This window comes from Pelophylax lessonae (genome assembly GCF_965119305.1).
Source record: "Pelophylax lessonae genome assembly, chromosome: 3".
In the NCBI taxonomy this organism is placed as follows: Eukaryota; Metazoa; Chordata; class Amphibia; order Anura; family Ranidae; genus Pelophylax; species Pelophylax lessonae.
In genome coordinates this window covers 159,365,193-159,385,248 of record NC_138770.1, presented here as the reverse complement: position 1 = coordinate 159,385,248, position 20,056 = coordinate 159,365,193, and the positions used below count along the sequence as shown (strand labels likewise).

Genomic DNA, 20,056 nt, shown 5'->3' with positions numbered 1-20,056 from the left:
TTCCCCTTCCCCCTTATATACAGTATACCTATTCAGTATTATGGCGTGGCACCGTCATGTCTTCACTGCAGCATTGCTCTGCAATCCCAGGAGACTACAAGCCCATTCACTGTTTACACCCTATGTGACTTGCAATGTCACAGGGGGTGTAAACATTGTGCAAAGGACAGGACAGGATACCAGACAGGGTTGCCATAGTAACCTGGGTCAAAAAAGAGGCTTGGCTTAAAAAAAATAAATACATAAATCACTGGGCATGTTCGAAATTACAGCAGGAAGACACAGAAAGGGGGGAAGCTGACACCACTGTTGCATCAGAAGACAGTACCCAACATGGCGCCGGCTTCAAATGGGAAGCAAGTAAATAAGAAACACACAGGAAAACAGTAACAACCATGCAAATGTGTCAGTAATTGGGCACAATGTAATGGAAAGCTTTATCATACTGGCTGCATTGAGAAGAAGCCCACCAGGGGCAGAGTTTACTTCCTCTTTAACTAAAAGAAGTATAAGGAGGGACTACCATAATGATTAAAAAATATTTATTTAAAAGTTCTGCATCTGCTCCAACACTCCAGTACATGCTCCTTCTACCGTTTAAAAGATGTTTAAGCTGTTTAGGTAAAGTCTTATAAAAAATAACATATTGATTTATTGGCTGTCAGATTCTTGTATGCTTGGTGGCACTTAGTGTAGAGCTAAGTGTCAGGTAGCCAATGCTCCTTTAAATTGACAGCTGGCGCCTAATTTTCAAGGTTCACGCTATTTGTTGTCAATGTAGATGGCTCCTAAAAAAGTCCTGTTGGCTCCTGAAGTAGAAAGGCTCCTAAATTCCATATCCATTTGTCCACCACTGACTTAGTAATAAGCATAGCTGCCAACTTTCAAACCCCAAGTCTGGGATTCTTACCAGGGGAAAGGGGTGGTTTGTCATGTAGTGGCAAATTGTGAAGCGAGACAAAATATGGGTGTGGTTAAAAAATGACAAACCATTAAGGGGTATGTATCACATACCACCTCAGCCTACAAAGAATAAAAAGTGGTCCTGAAAGCTGTAACAAGTAGAAAGAGGGTGTAGATAAAATAAGGACGTGTTAAATACAGACTGTATAAGACCCATTGAAGCCAGCGATAAAAATAACGGAAGTCCAACCTGACCTCACTCCATTTATAGACAACGTTTGTGTTTCTGAACCTACTACTGTATACTGCTATGACTTAATTTACTGAACTTTTGTAAAAAAGTTTATTTTCAGTAACTGCCAGGTTATCTAAATCATTATAACTGAAAAAAGCACAAGAACTGAGTTTCCTATCCCTTATCCAGTGGCTTAAGTGGCTTATGTTGGAGGGTCTGTCTAACCTTTAAGTACCAGTTACCTAAAGTGCTACTAAACCCAGGACCCTGCATTTACTATATCTGGTCTCCCACAGTACACACAACATGGAAATGCAAAAAATGTGGTAAACGTAAACTGCTGAATATCTTTTCTCATCAGCAGTATATACAGTATCTCACAAAAGTGAGTACACCCCTCACATTTTTTAAATATTTTATTATATCTTTTTATGTAACAACACTGAAGACATTGCACTTTACTACAATGTAAAGTAGTGAGTGTACAGCTTGTATAACAGTGTAAATTTGCTGTTCCCTCAAAATAACTCAACACACAGCCATTAATGTCTAAACCGCTGGCAGCAAAAGTGAGTACATCCCTAAGTGAAAATGTACAAATTGGGCCCAATTAGCCATTTTTCCTCCCCGGTGTCATGTGACTTGTTAGTGTTACAAGGTCTCAGGTGTGAATGGGAAGCAGGAGTGTTAATTTGGTGTTATCGCTCTCACTTTCTCATACTGGTCACTGAAAGTTCAACATGGCACCTCATGGCAAAGAACTCTCTGAGGATCTGACAAAAAGAATTGTTGCTCTACATAAAGATGGCCTAGGCTATAAAAAGATTGCCAAGACCCTGAAACTGAGCTGCAGCAGGGTGGCCAACACCATACATTGGTTTAAAAGGAAAGGTTCCACTCAGAACAGACCTAGCCTTGGTCGATCCAAAGAAGTTGAGTGCACATGCTCAGCGTCATATTCAGAGGTTGTCTTTGGGAAATAGACGTATGAGTGCTGCCAGCATTGCTGCAGATGTTAAAGGGGTGGGGGGTCAGCCTGTCAGTGCTCAGACCATAGGCCACAAACTGCATCAAATTGGTCTGCATGGCTGTCATCCCAGAAGGAAGCCTCTTCTAAAGATAATGCACAAGAAATTTAACAAACAGTTTACTAAAGACAAGTAGACTAAGGACATGGATTACTGGAACCATGTCCTTCGGTCTGATGAGACCAAGATAAACTCATTTGGTTCAGATGGTGTCAAGCGTGTGTGGCGGCAACCAGGTGAAGAGTACAAAGACAAGTGTGTCTTGCCTACAGCCAAGAATTGGAATGGGAGTGTCATGGTCTGGGGCTGCATGAGTGCTGCCGGAACGGGGGAGCTATAGTTCATTGAGGGAACAATGAATTCCAACATGTACTGTGACATACTGAAGCAGAGCATAATCCCCTCCCTTCAGAGACTGGGCAATATTCCAACATGATAACGACCCCAAATACACCTCCAAGATGACCACTGCCTTGGTTAAGAAGCTGAGGGTAAAAGTGATGGACTTGTCAAGCATGTCTCCAGACCTAAACCCTATTGAGCCTCTGTGGGGCATCCTCAAATGGAAGGTGGAAGAGCACAAGGTCTCTAACTTCCACCAGCTTAGTGATGTCATCATGGAGGAGTGGAAGAAGACTCCAGTGGCAACCTGTGAAGCTCTGGTGAATTTCATGCCCAGGAGGGTTAAGGCAGTGCTGGAAAATATTGGTGGCCACACAAAATATTGACACTTTGGGCCCATTTTGGACATTTTTAGTTAGGGGTGTACTAACTTTTATTGCCAGCAGTTTAGACAATAATGCCTGTATGTTGAGTTATTTTGAGGGGACAGCAAATTTACACTGTTATACAAGCTTTACACTCACTACTTTACATTGTAGCTGTCATTTCTTCAGTGTTGTCACATGAAAAGATATAATAAAATATTTACAAAAATGTGAGGGGTGTACTCACTTTTGTGAAATACTGTATCAGTGTTGTGACTTCTATCAGTGTCTGGTTAAAGCTTGTAGGAGTAGTTGTCGTTCTACTCTGACTGTCCTATGAGACTGCAGGACCCCTGACCCTCTGCCTGGATAGTGCTGATTGGCTCTGTGCTGATCACATGCACCATCCCAAGAAAGAAAAAACTCTCTAGCTATACACACCAAACTGAGCATGGGCAGAGTAACTCCAAAGGTGCCGTCTTGTCTTATCAGGAGATGGGTTGGGGACTGTGGAAGAAGGGGAGGATCAGTGAAGACAGGATCAACCAGCCTTTTTAGAAAATGCAGAAGATTAACCCCTTAGGTTCCACAGTGAGTATAAAAAGCATGCTTTGCTCTATATACAAACTGATTTTACTGTTGTGGGTTGAGTAACACTTTAAATGCTTTAATCCATGGCAGTCATGATAAAAATGAGCTAGCAAGCAGGAAGTTAAACAGTCATAGACTCTCACAAAAGCAGTCATGCATATTGGGGGGGGGGGGGGGGGGTTACAAAAAAATAAAGCACTAAGAATCTGGTGCAGCTGTGCATGGTAGCCAATCAGCTTCTAACCTCAGCTTGTTTAATTAAGCTTTGACAAAAGAAACCTGCATTGGTTTCTATGCAGAGCTCCAGCAGATTTTGCACTCTCTGGTTTTCTCACCTTACACATGGGCTTTCCGATCACGTCTGCTTGTCAGTTTTTCAGGCGAACCTAATCGGATGCTCCATGCACCCCTATGGAGCAGCAGATGTCAGTGGTGACGTCTCCGCAGACACCCCCTGCTATCCGATCCGATCCTGTCCATGAAATACGGACAGATAGAAACCCTATTTTCCATCTGTCTGGGGGATCGGATCAGATAGGATCCGGTTGAAAAGGAACAGGCGGTCTGTTTTCATCCGATCTCCCATAGAGGAGAGATGGGATCTGACAGGTCTGTCTCTGCAAAGTGAGTGGAGACGGACCTGTCATCCCACCTGCTCAGCAGGGATTGGAGGATCGATCCCCGCTGAGCAAAACGGAGTCCGCCAGGCGGAAAGCCAGTGTGAAAGGACTTTTCATAAATCTCCCCCACAGTTCTACCATGTCTGGTATGTCTGAAATGTGGAATCTAAAGTAGTATAGATGGAGCAAAGTGTCACCTATGACTGACTCTGTAGTAGAAAAGAACATAATGGAGCTCATCCATTCTCAGTCCAACCTCTTTTTCCTCCAGCAGCATACAAAACGTCTTGTGGTCCTCGCTGTGACAGAGAGGGATGCTGTTGTCAAACAACCAAAAGCATGGATGGACCCCAGCAACCATGATGATTGGTCAGCAACCCTTCCCTAAAGACAGAAATCTTCCATCTCTGGTGATCAATCATTTAGTACGAGAGAAGGGATAAAGGGGTTGGGGGGCGTAAATATGTTACTTATGTGGTTCACAGATCTCAAATAAAGTGTACATCTGCCCTTATATGTTCTATGTGACCCTCCTACACTACTTTATATTAGCTGCTAGCGTAGAAGAAGATCTTTAGCAGTCTCCATGGCAATGGTATAGCCTAACAGATTGGTCCTGGGTTTATTTGTGAATTGCAAACAGTATATACCTAAAATAGTGTGCCTTTCTCACCTCAACAGAGTGGGCTGGACTCACCAATATACAGAATACAGCTGCTGCCCACAATGAATGAAGAATCAATGTATTAAAAATGAATCATGTCATCTTGGTATGGTATCTTCCACATTAGAAAATGGTCTATCTATCTCTGTCTATCTATCTATCTATCTATCTATCTATCTATCTATCTATCTATCTATCTATCTATCTATCTATCTATCTATCTATCTATCTATCTATCTATCTATCTATCTATCTATCTATCTATCTATCTATCTATCTATCTATCTATCTATCTAACTTTTATACATATCTCTGATATAAATTCTGTCAACCAGGAGGCTCATCATGCATTTAGAGGTTAGACACACCAGTGGCCATACTGAATCCATGCTTAAAGAAAAAGCGCTTTACAGATCAGAAGCTGGTGTTTTTGTTATCCACTAGAGTTGAGCGGACACCTGGATGTCCGTGTTCGCCTGAACTTGAAAAAAAAGTCCGGGTCCGTGACCCGGACTTTTTCCGAACTTTACCCGGACACCGAACCCCATTGAAGTCAATGGGGACCCGAACTTTCAGGCACTAAAATGGCTCTAAAAAAACAATGGAAAGGGCTAGAGTGCTGCAAATGGCAGCAAAATGTAGTTAAGAACATGTCAAGTGCTCTTAAAGAAGAAAAAATTCCCCTTTAAATTTGTAATTTTTAAATAGCAGATTAGAACAGCACTCTGTAGTAAAATATAGCAGAACGCTGCACACAACAGACTGATAAAAATATATTTTTTCTCCCTCCTCCTCCTCCTCAGTGGGCTCAAGTGAGGGAAAAAAGATCGTTCACTGCACCACCCCCCACACAGCAAAATCGATGTAGTCGCTAACGGACGTTTGTTCTGTCCTGTGTCTCCTAATCTCTCCCTGCCTAATCTCCAGCCTGTCCCTAAAATGCTCAAATATCTTTCCCTGCCTACACTCCAACCTGTCCCTGCATTCTTTTCGGGCACAATGTTTTTTTTCCCTGTCTGTCCCTAATCAGCAGCAGCCAGCACCGTTATGTGTGCTCTCTCCCTTCACTACAGCAGACTGACGCACAGCGCGCTGTGTCTCTAGCTTATAAAGACCTGGGTCACATGCTTTAGCCTGCCAATCACAGCCATGCCATTAGTAGGCATGGCTGTGATGGCTTCTATGGCACACCAGTTAAACGCTTGTTGATTGGCTTTTGAAAGCCCGCCATTAAAAGCGCGCCATTACATACAAAACAGGAAATAAAATTACCGAACACGGATTTTAAACCCGAACATACAGTAAAGTTTTCGGGTCCGTGTCCGGGTAACAAAAATCCAATTATCCGGTACGGACCCAAATAATACAGTCCGTGTTCGCTCAACACCATTATCCACCCTACCAACTGCTCAGTGTCTGTCATCCATCTTTGTCAATCCTTCCACTTTCTTCCCCTTGCCTAACAAATACAATTAAAAATACTAACAACAACATAGAAAGCCATCTGCAACTCTCCCCTGAGCTACATCACCAGAGTTGTCTCCAAATATCACCCAAACCATCCTCTCTGCTTCTACCAAGACTTGCAGCTCTGTAGCCCCTTCGTCACCTCCTCCCATGCTCACCTCCAATACTTCTCAGAGCCTTTCCCATCCTCTGGAACTCCTTACCCTAGTCTATCTGGCTAATTTCTACTCTGCCCACCTTAGGAAATCCCTGAAAACCCATCTCTTCAGGAAAGCCTACTGTGCCTCTGCCTCCGCCCAACAATTAAATGTTTCCTTTCTTATCAGCTCATCCCCACCTTTTGTACACTTGCCCCTACTTTTTAGATTGTAAACTCTCATGAACAGGGTGCTACTACCCTCTTGTCTCAAATTGTACTATAACTTTACCGTCTCCCTTTATAATGTAAACCAATGTACAAACAGTTGGTGCTTATGTCCTGACTAATCATGATAAAAATAATAATACTGAAAATAATTTTGCTCCTACCATGCCAATCTGTTGACAGCCCTAATTAATTGTCAGTCCCACTGATGTCTATGTTAGTCCCCCTGATGTCTTTGGCAGGGCTTCTTAAAGCTGCAATAAACCCAAAGACAAAAACTGTATTATATTGCAGCATACCTATCATTAAATGTGTGGCCTACATCACTTTTCTTTTCTTTTGCTTTTCCCCCCTCTGTTCTCACCTGGTGATCTGGCCAGTACCACACCTCCTGTATTAGTAAGACACATATCTGCATGAATGGGCACAGGCGCATGGCAGACAGCAACATGGTCAGACTGGGGGTGTTGGAAGGAGTGTTGGATGGACTAGTAGATCTAAAAACACTAACAAATTGAAGCCAAATTTCAGCTCACACTTTATAATCAGTTACAGCCAACAGTTTTTTTTTCTTTTTGGGATAAAGGTTTTAAATGAATAAATAAAAGCTGATTAAATAAATAAAATAAAAGAATAAAATAAAATAAATAAATAAATAACTAACTAAAATAAAATAAAATAAATGAATAAATAAAAGCTGAACCACTTAAGGATGGCCCCACTTACATTTACAACAGCAGGGCGGCCCTTAAGAGCAAAATCATGTCCCTGTACGTGACGTTTTGGAAAGGTTCAAGGGGGCGCACTCAGGAGCCAATCAGCGGGTGTGGCGGCCGCAATGGCTTCAACCCACCCACGGTCGTTCAGGAGAGCGACAGAAAGGAAGTCTGCCTATGTAAAGAAGGCAGACCGCCATTCTGTCAGACAGGAAGAGAGAGATCTTGTGTTCCCACTAATCAGGAACACAGATTTCTCTCTGCCTACACTCAGTCCATCCCCCACACAGTTAGAAGGCACTCCCTAGGAGCACACTTAACCCTTTGATTGACCCTGGTGTTAACCCCTTCCCTGCCAGTGTCATTTATACAGTAACAGTGCATATTTTTAGCAAAAATGTGTCACTAATTCCCGTGTCATATTTGTCCACTGCAATGTCTCGATCGCTGATTGCCACCATTACTAATAAAAACAATTAAAAAAATAAAAAGTCCATAAATCAATCCCATAGTTTGTAGACGCTATAACTTTTGTGCACACCAATTTAAATACGCTTTTCTGGATTTTATTTTAACAAAAATATGTGTCAGAATACAAATAGGCCTACACTGATAAAGAAATTCGATTTTTTTTTTATTGGATATGTTTTATAGCAGAAAGTAAAATCTGTTTGTTTTTTTTTCAGAATTGTCGCTTTATTTTTTTTTTATAGCACAAAAAAATAATAACAATAACAATAATAATAATGTGATCAAATACCACCAAAAGAAAGCTCTGTTTGTGGGGAAAAAAAGACATACATTTTATTTGGGTACAGCTTCAAACGACCGCAGCGACAGCGCAGAGCCGTATTGCAACAAATGGCCTGGTCATTAAGGGCATAAAACCTTTCGGAGCTGAAGTGGTTAATCACCTCTGCCAGTGTTAAGTGGTTTGTCTCATCCATGTAAACTGACACATTCTACTGGAGAGCTTGTGCTTTTGGAACACAAACAGACTTGTTGGCTGGATCACCAGATGGAAATAGAAGAAAGTAAGCCTAGAAAAGAAAACTAAAACAGCCACCACATCTAAGAATTAGTAGGCTGCAATATGATGTTTGCTATTGTGTTTATTACCATTTTAACCATATTTTTTTTTTCAGGGGACCCAAATAAGAAAAATGTTATTGTCACCATACAGGAACCCAAGAGAATCATTACCAAGATATCAGCAAAGCCAAACAAAGATGAATAACATTGGGCCATATACAATCTTGTGGATATTCTTCTTAATTTTTGTAAGCATTGGTAGAAATTCTTCCTTAAAATTCTTTTTAAGGATCTTTTTGACAACTAGCATTAGGGTCTCCTCTCCTAACTGCTGTGTCTGTGTAATTCACTCTATTTCCCCATACATTTATGTGCTGTCAGTCATGCTAGTTTAATTATTTCACTGGTTTTTAAAGGGGTTGATGGTGCCATGGGTGGGAAAATGTATTATATTTTAATCCAATAGAAATTAACACTCTCTGTGATACATGAACTCTTTATAGGCAACATCTTAGATTAAGACAGGGAGGGATTTGAATTATAGATAAAGTGTGCTTTTTCGTGCCCCACTGATTTCACACTTGGGTGAACTAGGTTATATTTACTATACATTCGTGCCACAAACACCTCTCCAACCCTTTTTGGGTCCTAAACCATAGTTTAAGGAATACTTTGGGGACTTCGCCAACAACTGACTGGCTGAAAGGTGGTACTCTTGGTGTTCACAGTAAAGGGGAATTTTACTGTATATATATATATATATATATATATATATATATATATATATATATATATATATATATATATATATATATATGTATATATATATATATATATATATATATATATATATTCAGTGCACAGCTATTCTGGAATATTATTATAGCATTTTTCCTTTAAGTAATTTTTGACTTTTAGATGTTTACGTGTTTGCCCTTTCATAACTATGTTATTGAATTAAATATGGATCAGCCACTACATAGAGCTCTCAGTGGCTCAGTGCAATTAGTGCCTTTCTGCTATTGAGCTATTGGTGTAAGATTGTCAGCCACGTTGTTTGACTGATTTATGGACTTGCATATGAGAAGGTGCAGTAAAGCACAATCACAAGGTATAAAAGAAAATAAAAAGTTTTGGAAATTGACATTCCCAGCAGCCAAGAAAGTATCAGTAATCTGTACTAAATTTAGGTGGGAACCTTTTTTTTTTCACAAAAATGTGCTTTATTGAGGTAATCAAAACAGTAACAATATAGTGAACAATCATCAAAGTATATAACTTAGGCATAACAGTACATCACACATTAGGTCAGATAGTACATTCTCGTTTTTGTGCAACATTAAGCCCGTGTGATAGGGCGTCAAGGAATCATAGTAGGTTGGTATAAGGGTAAAAAACAAGGGGTGGAATGAAATATAGCGGAACTATAATGTGTGGATGTGCAGTATCAAGAGCACTTTATCATTAGCATAGATTTAGGAGTGCAAATCTTAAAAGTGTAAGTCACCAATAGATAGAAGATTGAATGGTGACAAAGACAAAGAAAAAGGAGGAAGAAGTAGGGAAGCTAGAATAGAGAGAAATATTATGGGGAGAAAAGGAAGAGGAAGGGAGGTAAGGGGGGAAAAGGTGGGAATCTGACCAACCTCCATGAAAGCCTTTGACACTGGGGTGACACATCTGTTCTTAGAGAGAAATTATAAGTGAATAACAACACAAATGGCTATTTATTACTCTGCACTATAATAAAAAGAACTAAATAGTGGAGATTCCGATTGCAGTGGAGATTCAGATTTCTGCATTGTTCTAAAGCGGTAGTAAACTCTGCTTGGTCACTTTTACTTATAGGTAAGCTTATAATAAAGCCTACCTGTAGGTAAAATCAATATCTCCTAAACGTGCATCATTTAGGAGATATTCGCATGTTTTGTATCCAGTGACGTCACTGGTGCAGGCGCACTGAACAATAAATGTGCCGTCCATTCAGAGCTTTGTGCCGCAGTTGTGACTCCATTGGCGAGAGCCCGCTAACCCAGAAGGAGTACTCAATGCATACTGCACATGTAATCTTAATTTACAGGAATATCATTTTTTTTTTTTCTTGTACTAGACTTTACTACCTCTTTAAATAAAAAAAAAAAAGGTCTGCAAAAATATTAAAAATGTCATTCTTCACAGTAACAGAACATTTATCACAACAAGAAAAGGTACTTAAGCTTTGAATATCAAAGCTTGTGTGCCTAAAGTCTCCAAGGATGGAAATCCAGCCCTATGCACAAATCCGAAATACTGGCACAACTGCAACAAACTTTTTTTCAGCATTGTAAAGTACAGCATACCTAGTTGTATGTCCCATGAGGAGACTGATTTAGGAGTAGATGCTGATATATTAGACATTGTGAGAGCAGAAGGGAAGACAAAGCAGACATGAATGCAGCAAAGTACTGTTGTATCTGAAGGGGCTCCCAATATGGGTACAGTAACAGTTTTTATTTTTTTTAAGATGAATGCTTTTATATGTGGCAAAATATGAGAAAGACTTTCGATCAGTAAAGCACCTACTCTATTGTATTTATCAACTAATATTCATTTCTTGTTTTAAAATGCCTTACAGAGAATATATAATGATCAACAATAAATTGATCATCTCCAAATGACGTTTCATCTGAAAAAGATCATTTGGGAAACAACAAAGTAAAAACCAATTTGGTCATGTTTGATTGACTTTATTCCCAGTGTTGACCATACTCTACCAACAAAACAGATCATATATTGATTGCAACAGCCAATTGGTGTGAATAAATTCTGAAAGATACCATTTTTTTTTTTTTTTTTATTGAGATAACATTTTTATCAAATCATGTCGTTACATGCATTGCCAGCATTAGATCTTCGCTATGGTTGCGCTGATACACGTTAGTACCAGTTTAGGTAGAATCTTGTTGACCTACCAAGAGAGTTTTGTATGGTGGGAAAAACGCCACGCAGAAACTCGTGGACAGAACACACAGGTGTGCAAGGGCCAATTGATCATTACTAAGCCATAATGCTATGCAAGGTGTAAGAATATAATACATGTTTTCTGGAAGATTGGCAGTTATTAGCAAGGCGGTCTTACAGCACTGGAATGCAAGGTTCCATTTCCCTTAAAGAAGTAGTAAACCCTAACTCAGCAATTTCTCAACCAGAGTTCTGTGGAAGTCTAGGATTCTCCAGACTCCCAATGGATTTAGTAAGGGTTCCCCGAGAGCTCAGAATTATTATAGGAGTTCCACTGGTGTAAAAAGGTTGAGGAAGACTACCTTAACTGAATACCTGTCATTTGCTACGTACACTGTGTATCATAAACAATCGTTGCTCCATTCCAGCCTAATGTGTGTTGAAGCCTGTAAAACAGGGTGACAGGGTGACAACACCAACATCCATTAGGGAGACAGGGAACATTCTCATTCTATATCAAGAATTAAAGTCTACAGCTTTTTTTTTTTTTTGGAGGGGGGAAAATTCTCTTACAATATAAGACTAATTGGATAGGATAAATAAGGAGAAATTAAATGTAAAATCTTCCCTCTAATGTGACTGTACACATTTTCACAAATATTATAAACAGGAAGTGCGATCAAAATTAATCTGTCTGCTTTATTACTACCCTATACAGTCCACCAAGCACAAGAGGAATATAGATGTATTTGAGCAACAGAGAGGCTTGTGACTTTCCTCTGCACCCCTGTACTCCATTATGTCTGCATATTTTTCCAGCAAATGTCTACAGGTAGCTAGACAAGGCAAAATAAAAAAGTTTTAAAAAATGTCCAAAGGTACTGCCTCATATTTTTACCCACAGATGCCCTGTGGTTATTTATAGCCATTGCTTTAGGCATTCTGTTGCCTATCACTTTTGGATTAATATTTAAGTACTTATGATCTTTTTATTTCATCCTTTATACAAGTTAAAATACATATATTTAAGGACAGCAGTTGCTTGGTTAATCTAGAGCACATGAGAAGTCCACTTCCCATTGTTCAGATATGAGTGACATAAATCTTAAAGCCAGAGAGCTTGATAACACAGTCAGACGCTGAGCAAGCTGTTTTCTCTTCTCTCCTCCAACTGAAACCAAACTATAAGCATACTGCTAGCTTCTCCAGGGTATTTTTTTACTAAGAGGCAAAACAGACTGTCGAACCTAACAAATACAGCCGCCAATGGGTTAACAAATATGATCAGCCCCGAATTCTAAGAACAGATTGTTGCAGCTTTAGTGCTGTTAGAAAATCACTACAAAATTAAAACTGTGGCGCTTCAAAATCAAAACTTGATATATTACTCTTAAGAGAGCATTCACTTTATCCTTGTTTTAGAGGGTTACAAGTCAACAAACCACCTTGCAATGTGCTGCAGACAAAGCTGCATCCAGGAGAATTACTGTGTGTCTTCAGCAGTAGCCAATTGCCCAGATGCATAAAGCAGGTGGGAATTTCAACGCAGCAAAGGCTCTATTGGAAGACACAGCATTGATTTCAGTCCCTGCTCACAGTCTACTATGGCAGACTCTTGATTTAAATAGCTCTCCATGGGTTGCCTGCAGCCCTGATTATTTCTGAAACCAGGTTAGCTGGCATCATTGTAGAAGCTGGGAATATATTCTATTCAACAGAATAATAAAAAAAAGACACAAAAAGATAAGATCTGCTGGATGATGAACTGGAATATTTAACCTATATGCAGCCTCTTTGTAATACTTTAGGAATTCAATGTCTGAAACTAATTCAAACTGAATTCATACAAAGCACAATGAAAAGAAAGTCCTCTTGCACCAGAAAGGTGTTGGAATGCAGCAAACACTTAACTATGACCAACTGTCACAATAGCACCACCCCAGCTTCTTTATAATGCCAACACAGGGGCTCCTTGGCATATAGGTGCCATGGGTTTTCCTTTAGAAATGACCATAGGCAAGCAGTGAACAGACAACATGAGCTAGAGAGGATCTGCAGTGTTCAGAAGTCTGTGTGGAATTTTAATCTATGGATGCTGCAATGCCAAAAAGAACCAGCAGCCTCCCCAAAGTTTATTGATAAATAGCCTGCCACAAAAACACATGGACATTGAATATTGCACAAAGAGCCAGCTAGTTCATGGCACCGTCATGGCACATATCACCTATATCTGGACTGAAGTTGAGGTTCCAACATGCAAAGATGAACTGAGTCTGTTTTGTATACAGTAAACAGCTAGTAAAGGCAAATGTATCCCAAATGGAATACAAACCAACAAGTTCTAGCGATGCTGCTTTGTACATTAGATACCAAGAACACTGGAACTGTACTTTATTGAAATGACTGCCTTTGTTTCTGTCCTTTGTTACTTGTGTAATGATGTCTCTTCTATTATTTTGATGTGGAACTTCTTTACATACCGTAATGTCCATAATCTACAACAGTCAATGGGGTTTATTTGGTACTACGGTGCATAAAGCATCACCAAGCTGTAACTCAGAGCAACAAGATACCAGTCCTAATCGGTGTAGTTGCATTTAAACGAATAAAAGGTCATCAGTAATTGGTTGCTATGGGCTATTGCACTTCACTGCACTTTGCACCAATTTTATGAAATTAAACAAGGAATTTAACTAATATACACCAATGTAGTACTAAGATACTATGCATAAAAAAATGAATGCAGGAACAAGCCACATAAAGTAACAGTCCTAACCATATATACTTAGTAAAAGTGAGAAAATTAACTGTAGTTTTTTTCTATAGATGATCCAGCTTGTACAATAGTGCCAGCTCTACTTATATGTGGTTTAGACTGAAAAACAATAGGTTGAGAGAAATACAAGTAGACCCAGAAAAGTGCACTTCATATCATTTTTTTTATGATGTTGCATGCTGTCTGGATATGGGTAATGTCATGAGAAATCATATAACGTGTCAAGTTTTTCTTTTAGTTAAAAATCATAAAAGTAAAATATAAGCAGTATCTCTCTACAGATCTATACACACAGATATACGCATGTCTTCTTGTCCCTATATATATGCATTTATCTATCTATGACTGTTTGAAGCAAGTTAGCTGTCAGGCACTTCCTTCTCTGAAACATGCAGGACTTTTAAATTAGGTCAATCAGTGTGAAGACGCCTGCATGGGAAGACTACTGTATGATACAAAACAGGCTACTCTTACTCCAACATAAAATGCAAGCCCTTACATCATCAGACTATGAAATAGTTCATAGCTAGCTCTATAATTAGCAAGCCTATACACAAGCAACATGCAGACCACACCGACCATACAACAGAAAACAAATGCCACTTTTTTGCTCCTTTATCACTGCAGAACAGAAGACTGTGTAAAATCTACCTTAATTAGCCTGCAATGATTAAATGACTGTCAATTTTCAGCTATTTACAATGGAAAAAAAAATGCCAGGCAAGTTCTATTGTCTAGACAAAAAAAAAAAGCAGCCATTGCTAGCTAATTTTAGCTCTGGTAGACTTTGCTACTACTAGGTACATTAGTTTCTGTCCGTACAAGCTTGAAGGAACAACTGCAATATATCAATAAGCTGGAAGTTAAGATACATGCAACTTACAGTAGCAGAGCAACATGCAAACCTTTTAACAAAGCCTGCGTTTAGAAGTTAAAATCACTTCCCTCAATTTGCTGTATTTACCTGATGCTGAAAAGGAAGGTCAATCAATTAGGCAACAAAGTCCAAAACCGGACACTTTTTTTTTAGTAGGCCGTGATGGGATAAGCAATCATTTTAGAAGCAGACATCCCGACTCCCCACTTAAGAGATGCACCAAGGAAAATTGACAGACCTGTTCCATGACAACTAAACTCTTGTAATGTGTTTGAACGCCCTCCGTTCCTCTTCATTCATCCAATCAACTTTCCTCCGCACCTCTTCCTTCAGCTGATGAGACGAGACAAGAACACCTCTCATCTGTATGCTAATTATTGTGCCACATGGACAATAGTAATGATGTTTTCAGACAAGGAAGTAAGCGACCTGAAGTCAAGGCTAGCTAGGAGGAGGCTGACTCGCCGCTAAAGGCTAAGAATGAATGGGCAAAGTGCGTGCAGGGCTGAAGCTGAAGCATTGACTGTATCCTCTGTGATGAGAGCGGTAGACAGTCTGCGAGGCAATGGGCTTGGAAGCTTAGCTGTGTAGTATGCATGAAGCACCAACTCCCTCAGAGACCACATTACTGCTGCAGAACAGCATCATTCAGTAGTATATTGCTGACTTACCCGGTCTCACACTGACATCCTCAGAGAAGAGCAAGACATGTCCATTCCCCAAATCCTATCATGTGGGTGCACTTCAGTGCCGAGCTGTAGAATTTGCCAGCTCTGCCTCTGGATTAAACAAATGATCTCCAACTCTTCTTGCTTATTGGGCTGCTGAGCACAGTCAGACAAGTATAGGGATGTACTGTATGCTTTAACATTGTACCCACAGGCCCCTAAATCTCCAGAGCAGACTGGGTAGCGTGTGCAGTACTGTATATATTGTAATAGATGGGAACTCAGCACCATAGCCTGCTGAAGCTGTGAGCTGGTATTTTATTTCTCTTTTCCATGATTTTTACATATGACTGGGTTTATGTAATGAAGGCATTAAGGTTAATGGAAAGAAGTGCTCAAGAGCTTACATGAGAAATAATTCCATATGCCATACATTATATTATCTCAAATAATTTCAGATATATACAATGCATGATTAATCAGAGACAAAGGTTATTTTTAAATATAAAAATTGTATAATGAATCTATCAGCCTTATTTCAGTACAGTATGATAGGGGGCACAGCTGGGAGCTGATCAGGGCTTCCTGGCATAAGAGCATAGGGGGATGTCTAATATAACTTATGCAATCTGTCTAGAAGCAGAAAACGTGACTGCCATTAAGTCACATTGTGTTTCCTTAGCCAATCGCATACATTCCGTCAAATTACAAAATTGTAAACAGCTCGGGATCTTCTTCCAGGACTGCCTGGGAGACATATTTACCTTTGCCGCTCTGCTGCTGCTGCTAAGAAAACAAGGCCGACTATTCTATAGTCTATACGGTGGCTAGACAACATAGGGCACTGCAGCTGTTGCAGACCTCCAGCTACCACCAACTGCAGCCAGCCAGTGGCTGATTATCTCTAGTGATGCTACAGGACAGTATATTACCATAACTAAGGTGCAATTCCGGTTTCACATTCATGATTAGGATAACTGGAGTCTAATTCCCCACAATAATGCAATGAAAATAGATATCAAAATGCCTTTCTCTGCAACCCATCTGCATTCTATATTATCCCTGCCCCAAGCAAGCCAGCGTCACTTTTAAAGCAGGTGTAAGGCAATCATCAACTTTTTAAAAAGTTTCCTCAAGTGTTAAAACACATTTGCAAAAACAAAGAACAGTTCTGCAAAAGGAACCCTCAAATGTGTTTATAGAATATAGCAACCAACAAATGGCATACAAACATGTCATTAAATCCTAAAAAGAAAGGAAAACTGTATTATTAAATGACCCGACTAAAAACAGAATGTGCTTATTTATAATCTTCTAAAGCAGATTTTCTATAAACGATTGCCAAAGGACTGCAAAAACTATAATTCTCAACTCTCTCAGCTGTATACATTGTAAACAGGCAACAGATGATGATCCAGAAATAGGAAAATGTAATTAATCACATAGTCTCCCAGTTGTTGAGGAACTACAGGACCCAGCATGCTCTAGCGGTGGGCACCCCTGGCACCCCGAGTCTTATATAAAGGTCTGAAAGTGGCTTTTCACCATTCTGTGATAGTTCAGTCACCCTGGATATTCTGATATCTGTCATTTCAAAAGGGTGATTTCAAGACACTATAGTTTACCATACTTCAAATAAATCCCATGTAGGACATGATTTTTAATAATAAGCACAAGCAAAACACTACTTGACAACAATGTGACTGCAAGGCTTTTAAATGACTTCGAAAAATATTCACAGATACACATGTGTGTGGTTAAGAGTAGGAGTGCATAAAAGATATACACAATAGTAAGTTTGAGGGAAAAGTGTGGCAGGAGAGGAGAAAAGTAAAATAAATGGAGAGAGCTATACAAATAGTCACAAAATACAAAAGCATTTTACAGTGCAAAATTGTGGGTTTTAAGAAAAATATTGTAATGAAGTATTGAACCATAAATATAATAATACACTAACCCAACTACAGTTGGGCTATTATATTACACAAGAGTAAACCTTTTTCCAGAATGACGTATAAATAGTACACAGACTAGGCATGCTTGTTAATGGTGAAGGGCTACTAAAAGTCACCAAAAATGTAAACTTGCATGTTGTTGTATTCTTATTAAAATATAGAGATCTGGATCTGGTGGAAGTCAATAAGACATGATCATTGGGGAAAAATAAACATATATAGTATTCAAAGCAATAAAAAAACTGGCAGCGGAAAAACATTGGGCTAAACATATAAATTAGACATAGTAAACAAGTACCGTATATGTCCAGCTACTGGCAAACTACAAGACAACTACATGTCCTAGGGGCTCTTTTGTTTTTTTGTTTTTGTTTTTCCTCAGTAGATACGAAGCAAAGATCTTCTATGATTGGTACAATTAATGCTTATCATAGCAGTCATAATGACAACTTTAAATATTATCAGAGAAGACTTCAATAAGACTTCAATAAGTCAAAAAGCGGTGCGCTACTAGTAATACATATTAGCCATACCAGCCAATCAGAATTCATCTTTCACTGATGTGTCAAGTGTAAAGTGAAATCTGACTGGTTGGCATGGGTTAACACACGTTGCCCAGTATTATTGATTTTTTTTGCTATTTCATTTAGAGCGCCTAAATGATATGCGAAAAAGCCCTATTCACTGCTGAAGCTGTTCAGCACTGGACAGCTCCTGGTGCTGAAACAGGGAAAAGTCAACCACAGCACAGACTAACAAAGTAGACAGGAGAGAGAAAAAAATACCAGCAAAATAGATAGAGGTGGCAGTGTCTCCGTCTGAATGGCACTGTCTACAGAACAATGGCAGCCAACTCCAAATCCTACTATAATCACATTAATGAGATTAATCAGTGAATTAGCAGCAGTCAAATGTCAGGGTGGCAAGGCAGAATCTAAGCTTGGTAATTAACTTTTTCTTTCTTTTTTTTTTTTTGTAGGAGGGGGTTATAGATTTAATGTCTTATTACTCTGGAATAGTTTCACATACCACCTCAGAATCTAAAACTTATGATAAACACACACACAAACACAAAATTGTGCTAGATCAGTATTATAGATCAACATATAATAATATATCAAGTAATAAATATCATGTCTATTTATTAAATGAAAATACTGAAAAAGTCAACTCATAACTGCAGTGTATAAAGAGCAATAAAATAAAGGCATCAGTCCTTCTCTATTATTTGGCAAAGTATCCAATAAACCAGATAATTGGCTCTTTAAACTGTGCAGCCTGAAAGACAATCACATAATAATATCCCATTTCCTCTAGACCTGAGGTTCCTGAATTGGTATAGAGCAACAAAGATTTAGGGGGGAAAAAGCCTAACCCCCCTGTCTACTTTGAGATAGATTGTGTCAGTGAATCCATCAGTCTTCATTAGAACTTAGATGACATGTTTTCCCTAGCTACTATTGGTCAATACAAAGAGATACCATACAAGAATCATTCATCACTTTAACTTCACTCTGTATTAGTGTATAGAAAATAAAATAATATAACAAAGCAAATAAAAGTAAACTGAAACTGTAACATTAAAAATAAACTAAAACCTTTAGGTTCGTTTGAATCAGTTTAATAAACTCTCATTTGCTGAAAACAATAAAAAGTTTACTGACTGTTACATGCGGGTCAGCGGAGTCTAAGTTACATAAAATAAAATAGTTGGTGTGCATATATATGGGAAAAAAATAATAATAAAAAATATATATATATATATATATATTTATTTATTTTTATATATATATATATATATATATATATATATATATATACACTTATAATTATACTACTGTTCAATTATTGCTTTTATATAATTATTAAATTATACTTATGCAGCTAGTATATTTTCAAGCTACTTTCTGAAAAAGATATATATATATATATATATATATATATATATATATATATATATAATATTATTATACAACTACTGTTATCATGTCATTATGTAGTTGCCACTTTTTCAAGCTACTTTCTCAGAAAGAATAAAAGATAAATGCAAAAAAAAAAAAAGAAAAACTGCAATAAGACTTATATATATATGTTAAACTTTACTGCTATAGTTTAATTTAATGCTCAAAAACACACAAGCACCATGAAATGCATGCATGCATACACAACAGCATGGATCAACAAGAGTGAATTATGATATGAAAGTTAGCCATGTCACGAGTACTGTACCAAACGTCATCTAACACGTTTGCTAAGCTAAAGGAGATAAACAATAGTAAGAATGAGCATACCATAAGAACACTAGTGTCCTTCCTCCACCAATATCTGTATTAGGAGCCCATATTCCATGTAAGAAAAGACCCTCCAGAAGCCAACAGGGGAAATCTCTGTCTCGTCCTCTTTTAGTGTGTGTGTCTCTCCTGCTCTCTCTCTCTCACTCACTCTCTCTTTAGTGTGTAGAAGCTTAGGGGAAAAAATGTCGCCCTGGCAGGAATGACAAATGCAGTACGATA

General features: G+C 38.7%; 1 long non-coding RNA gene across 1 annotated transcript in view; it reads right to left on the bottom strand.

The window, feature by feature from the left end:
- LOC309549268 overlaps positions 1-16,137 on the bottom strand; it is a 47,853-nt gene extending 31,716 nt beyond the window's left edge. The window contains exon 1 of the long non-coding RNA XR_014225012.1: positions 15,592-16,137. This is a non-coding gene — a long non-coding RNA (uncharacterized lncRNA). The remainder of the gene's footprint in view (positions 1-15,591) is intronic.
- Positions 16,138-20,056: the final 3,919 nt, after the last annotated feature.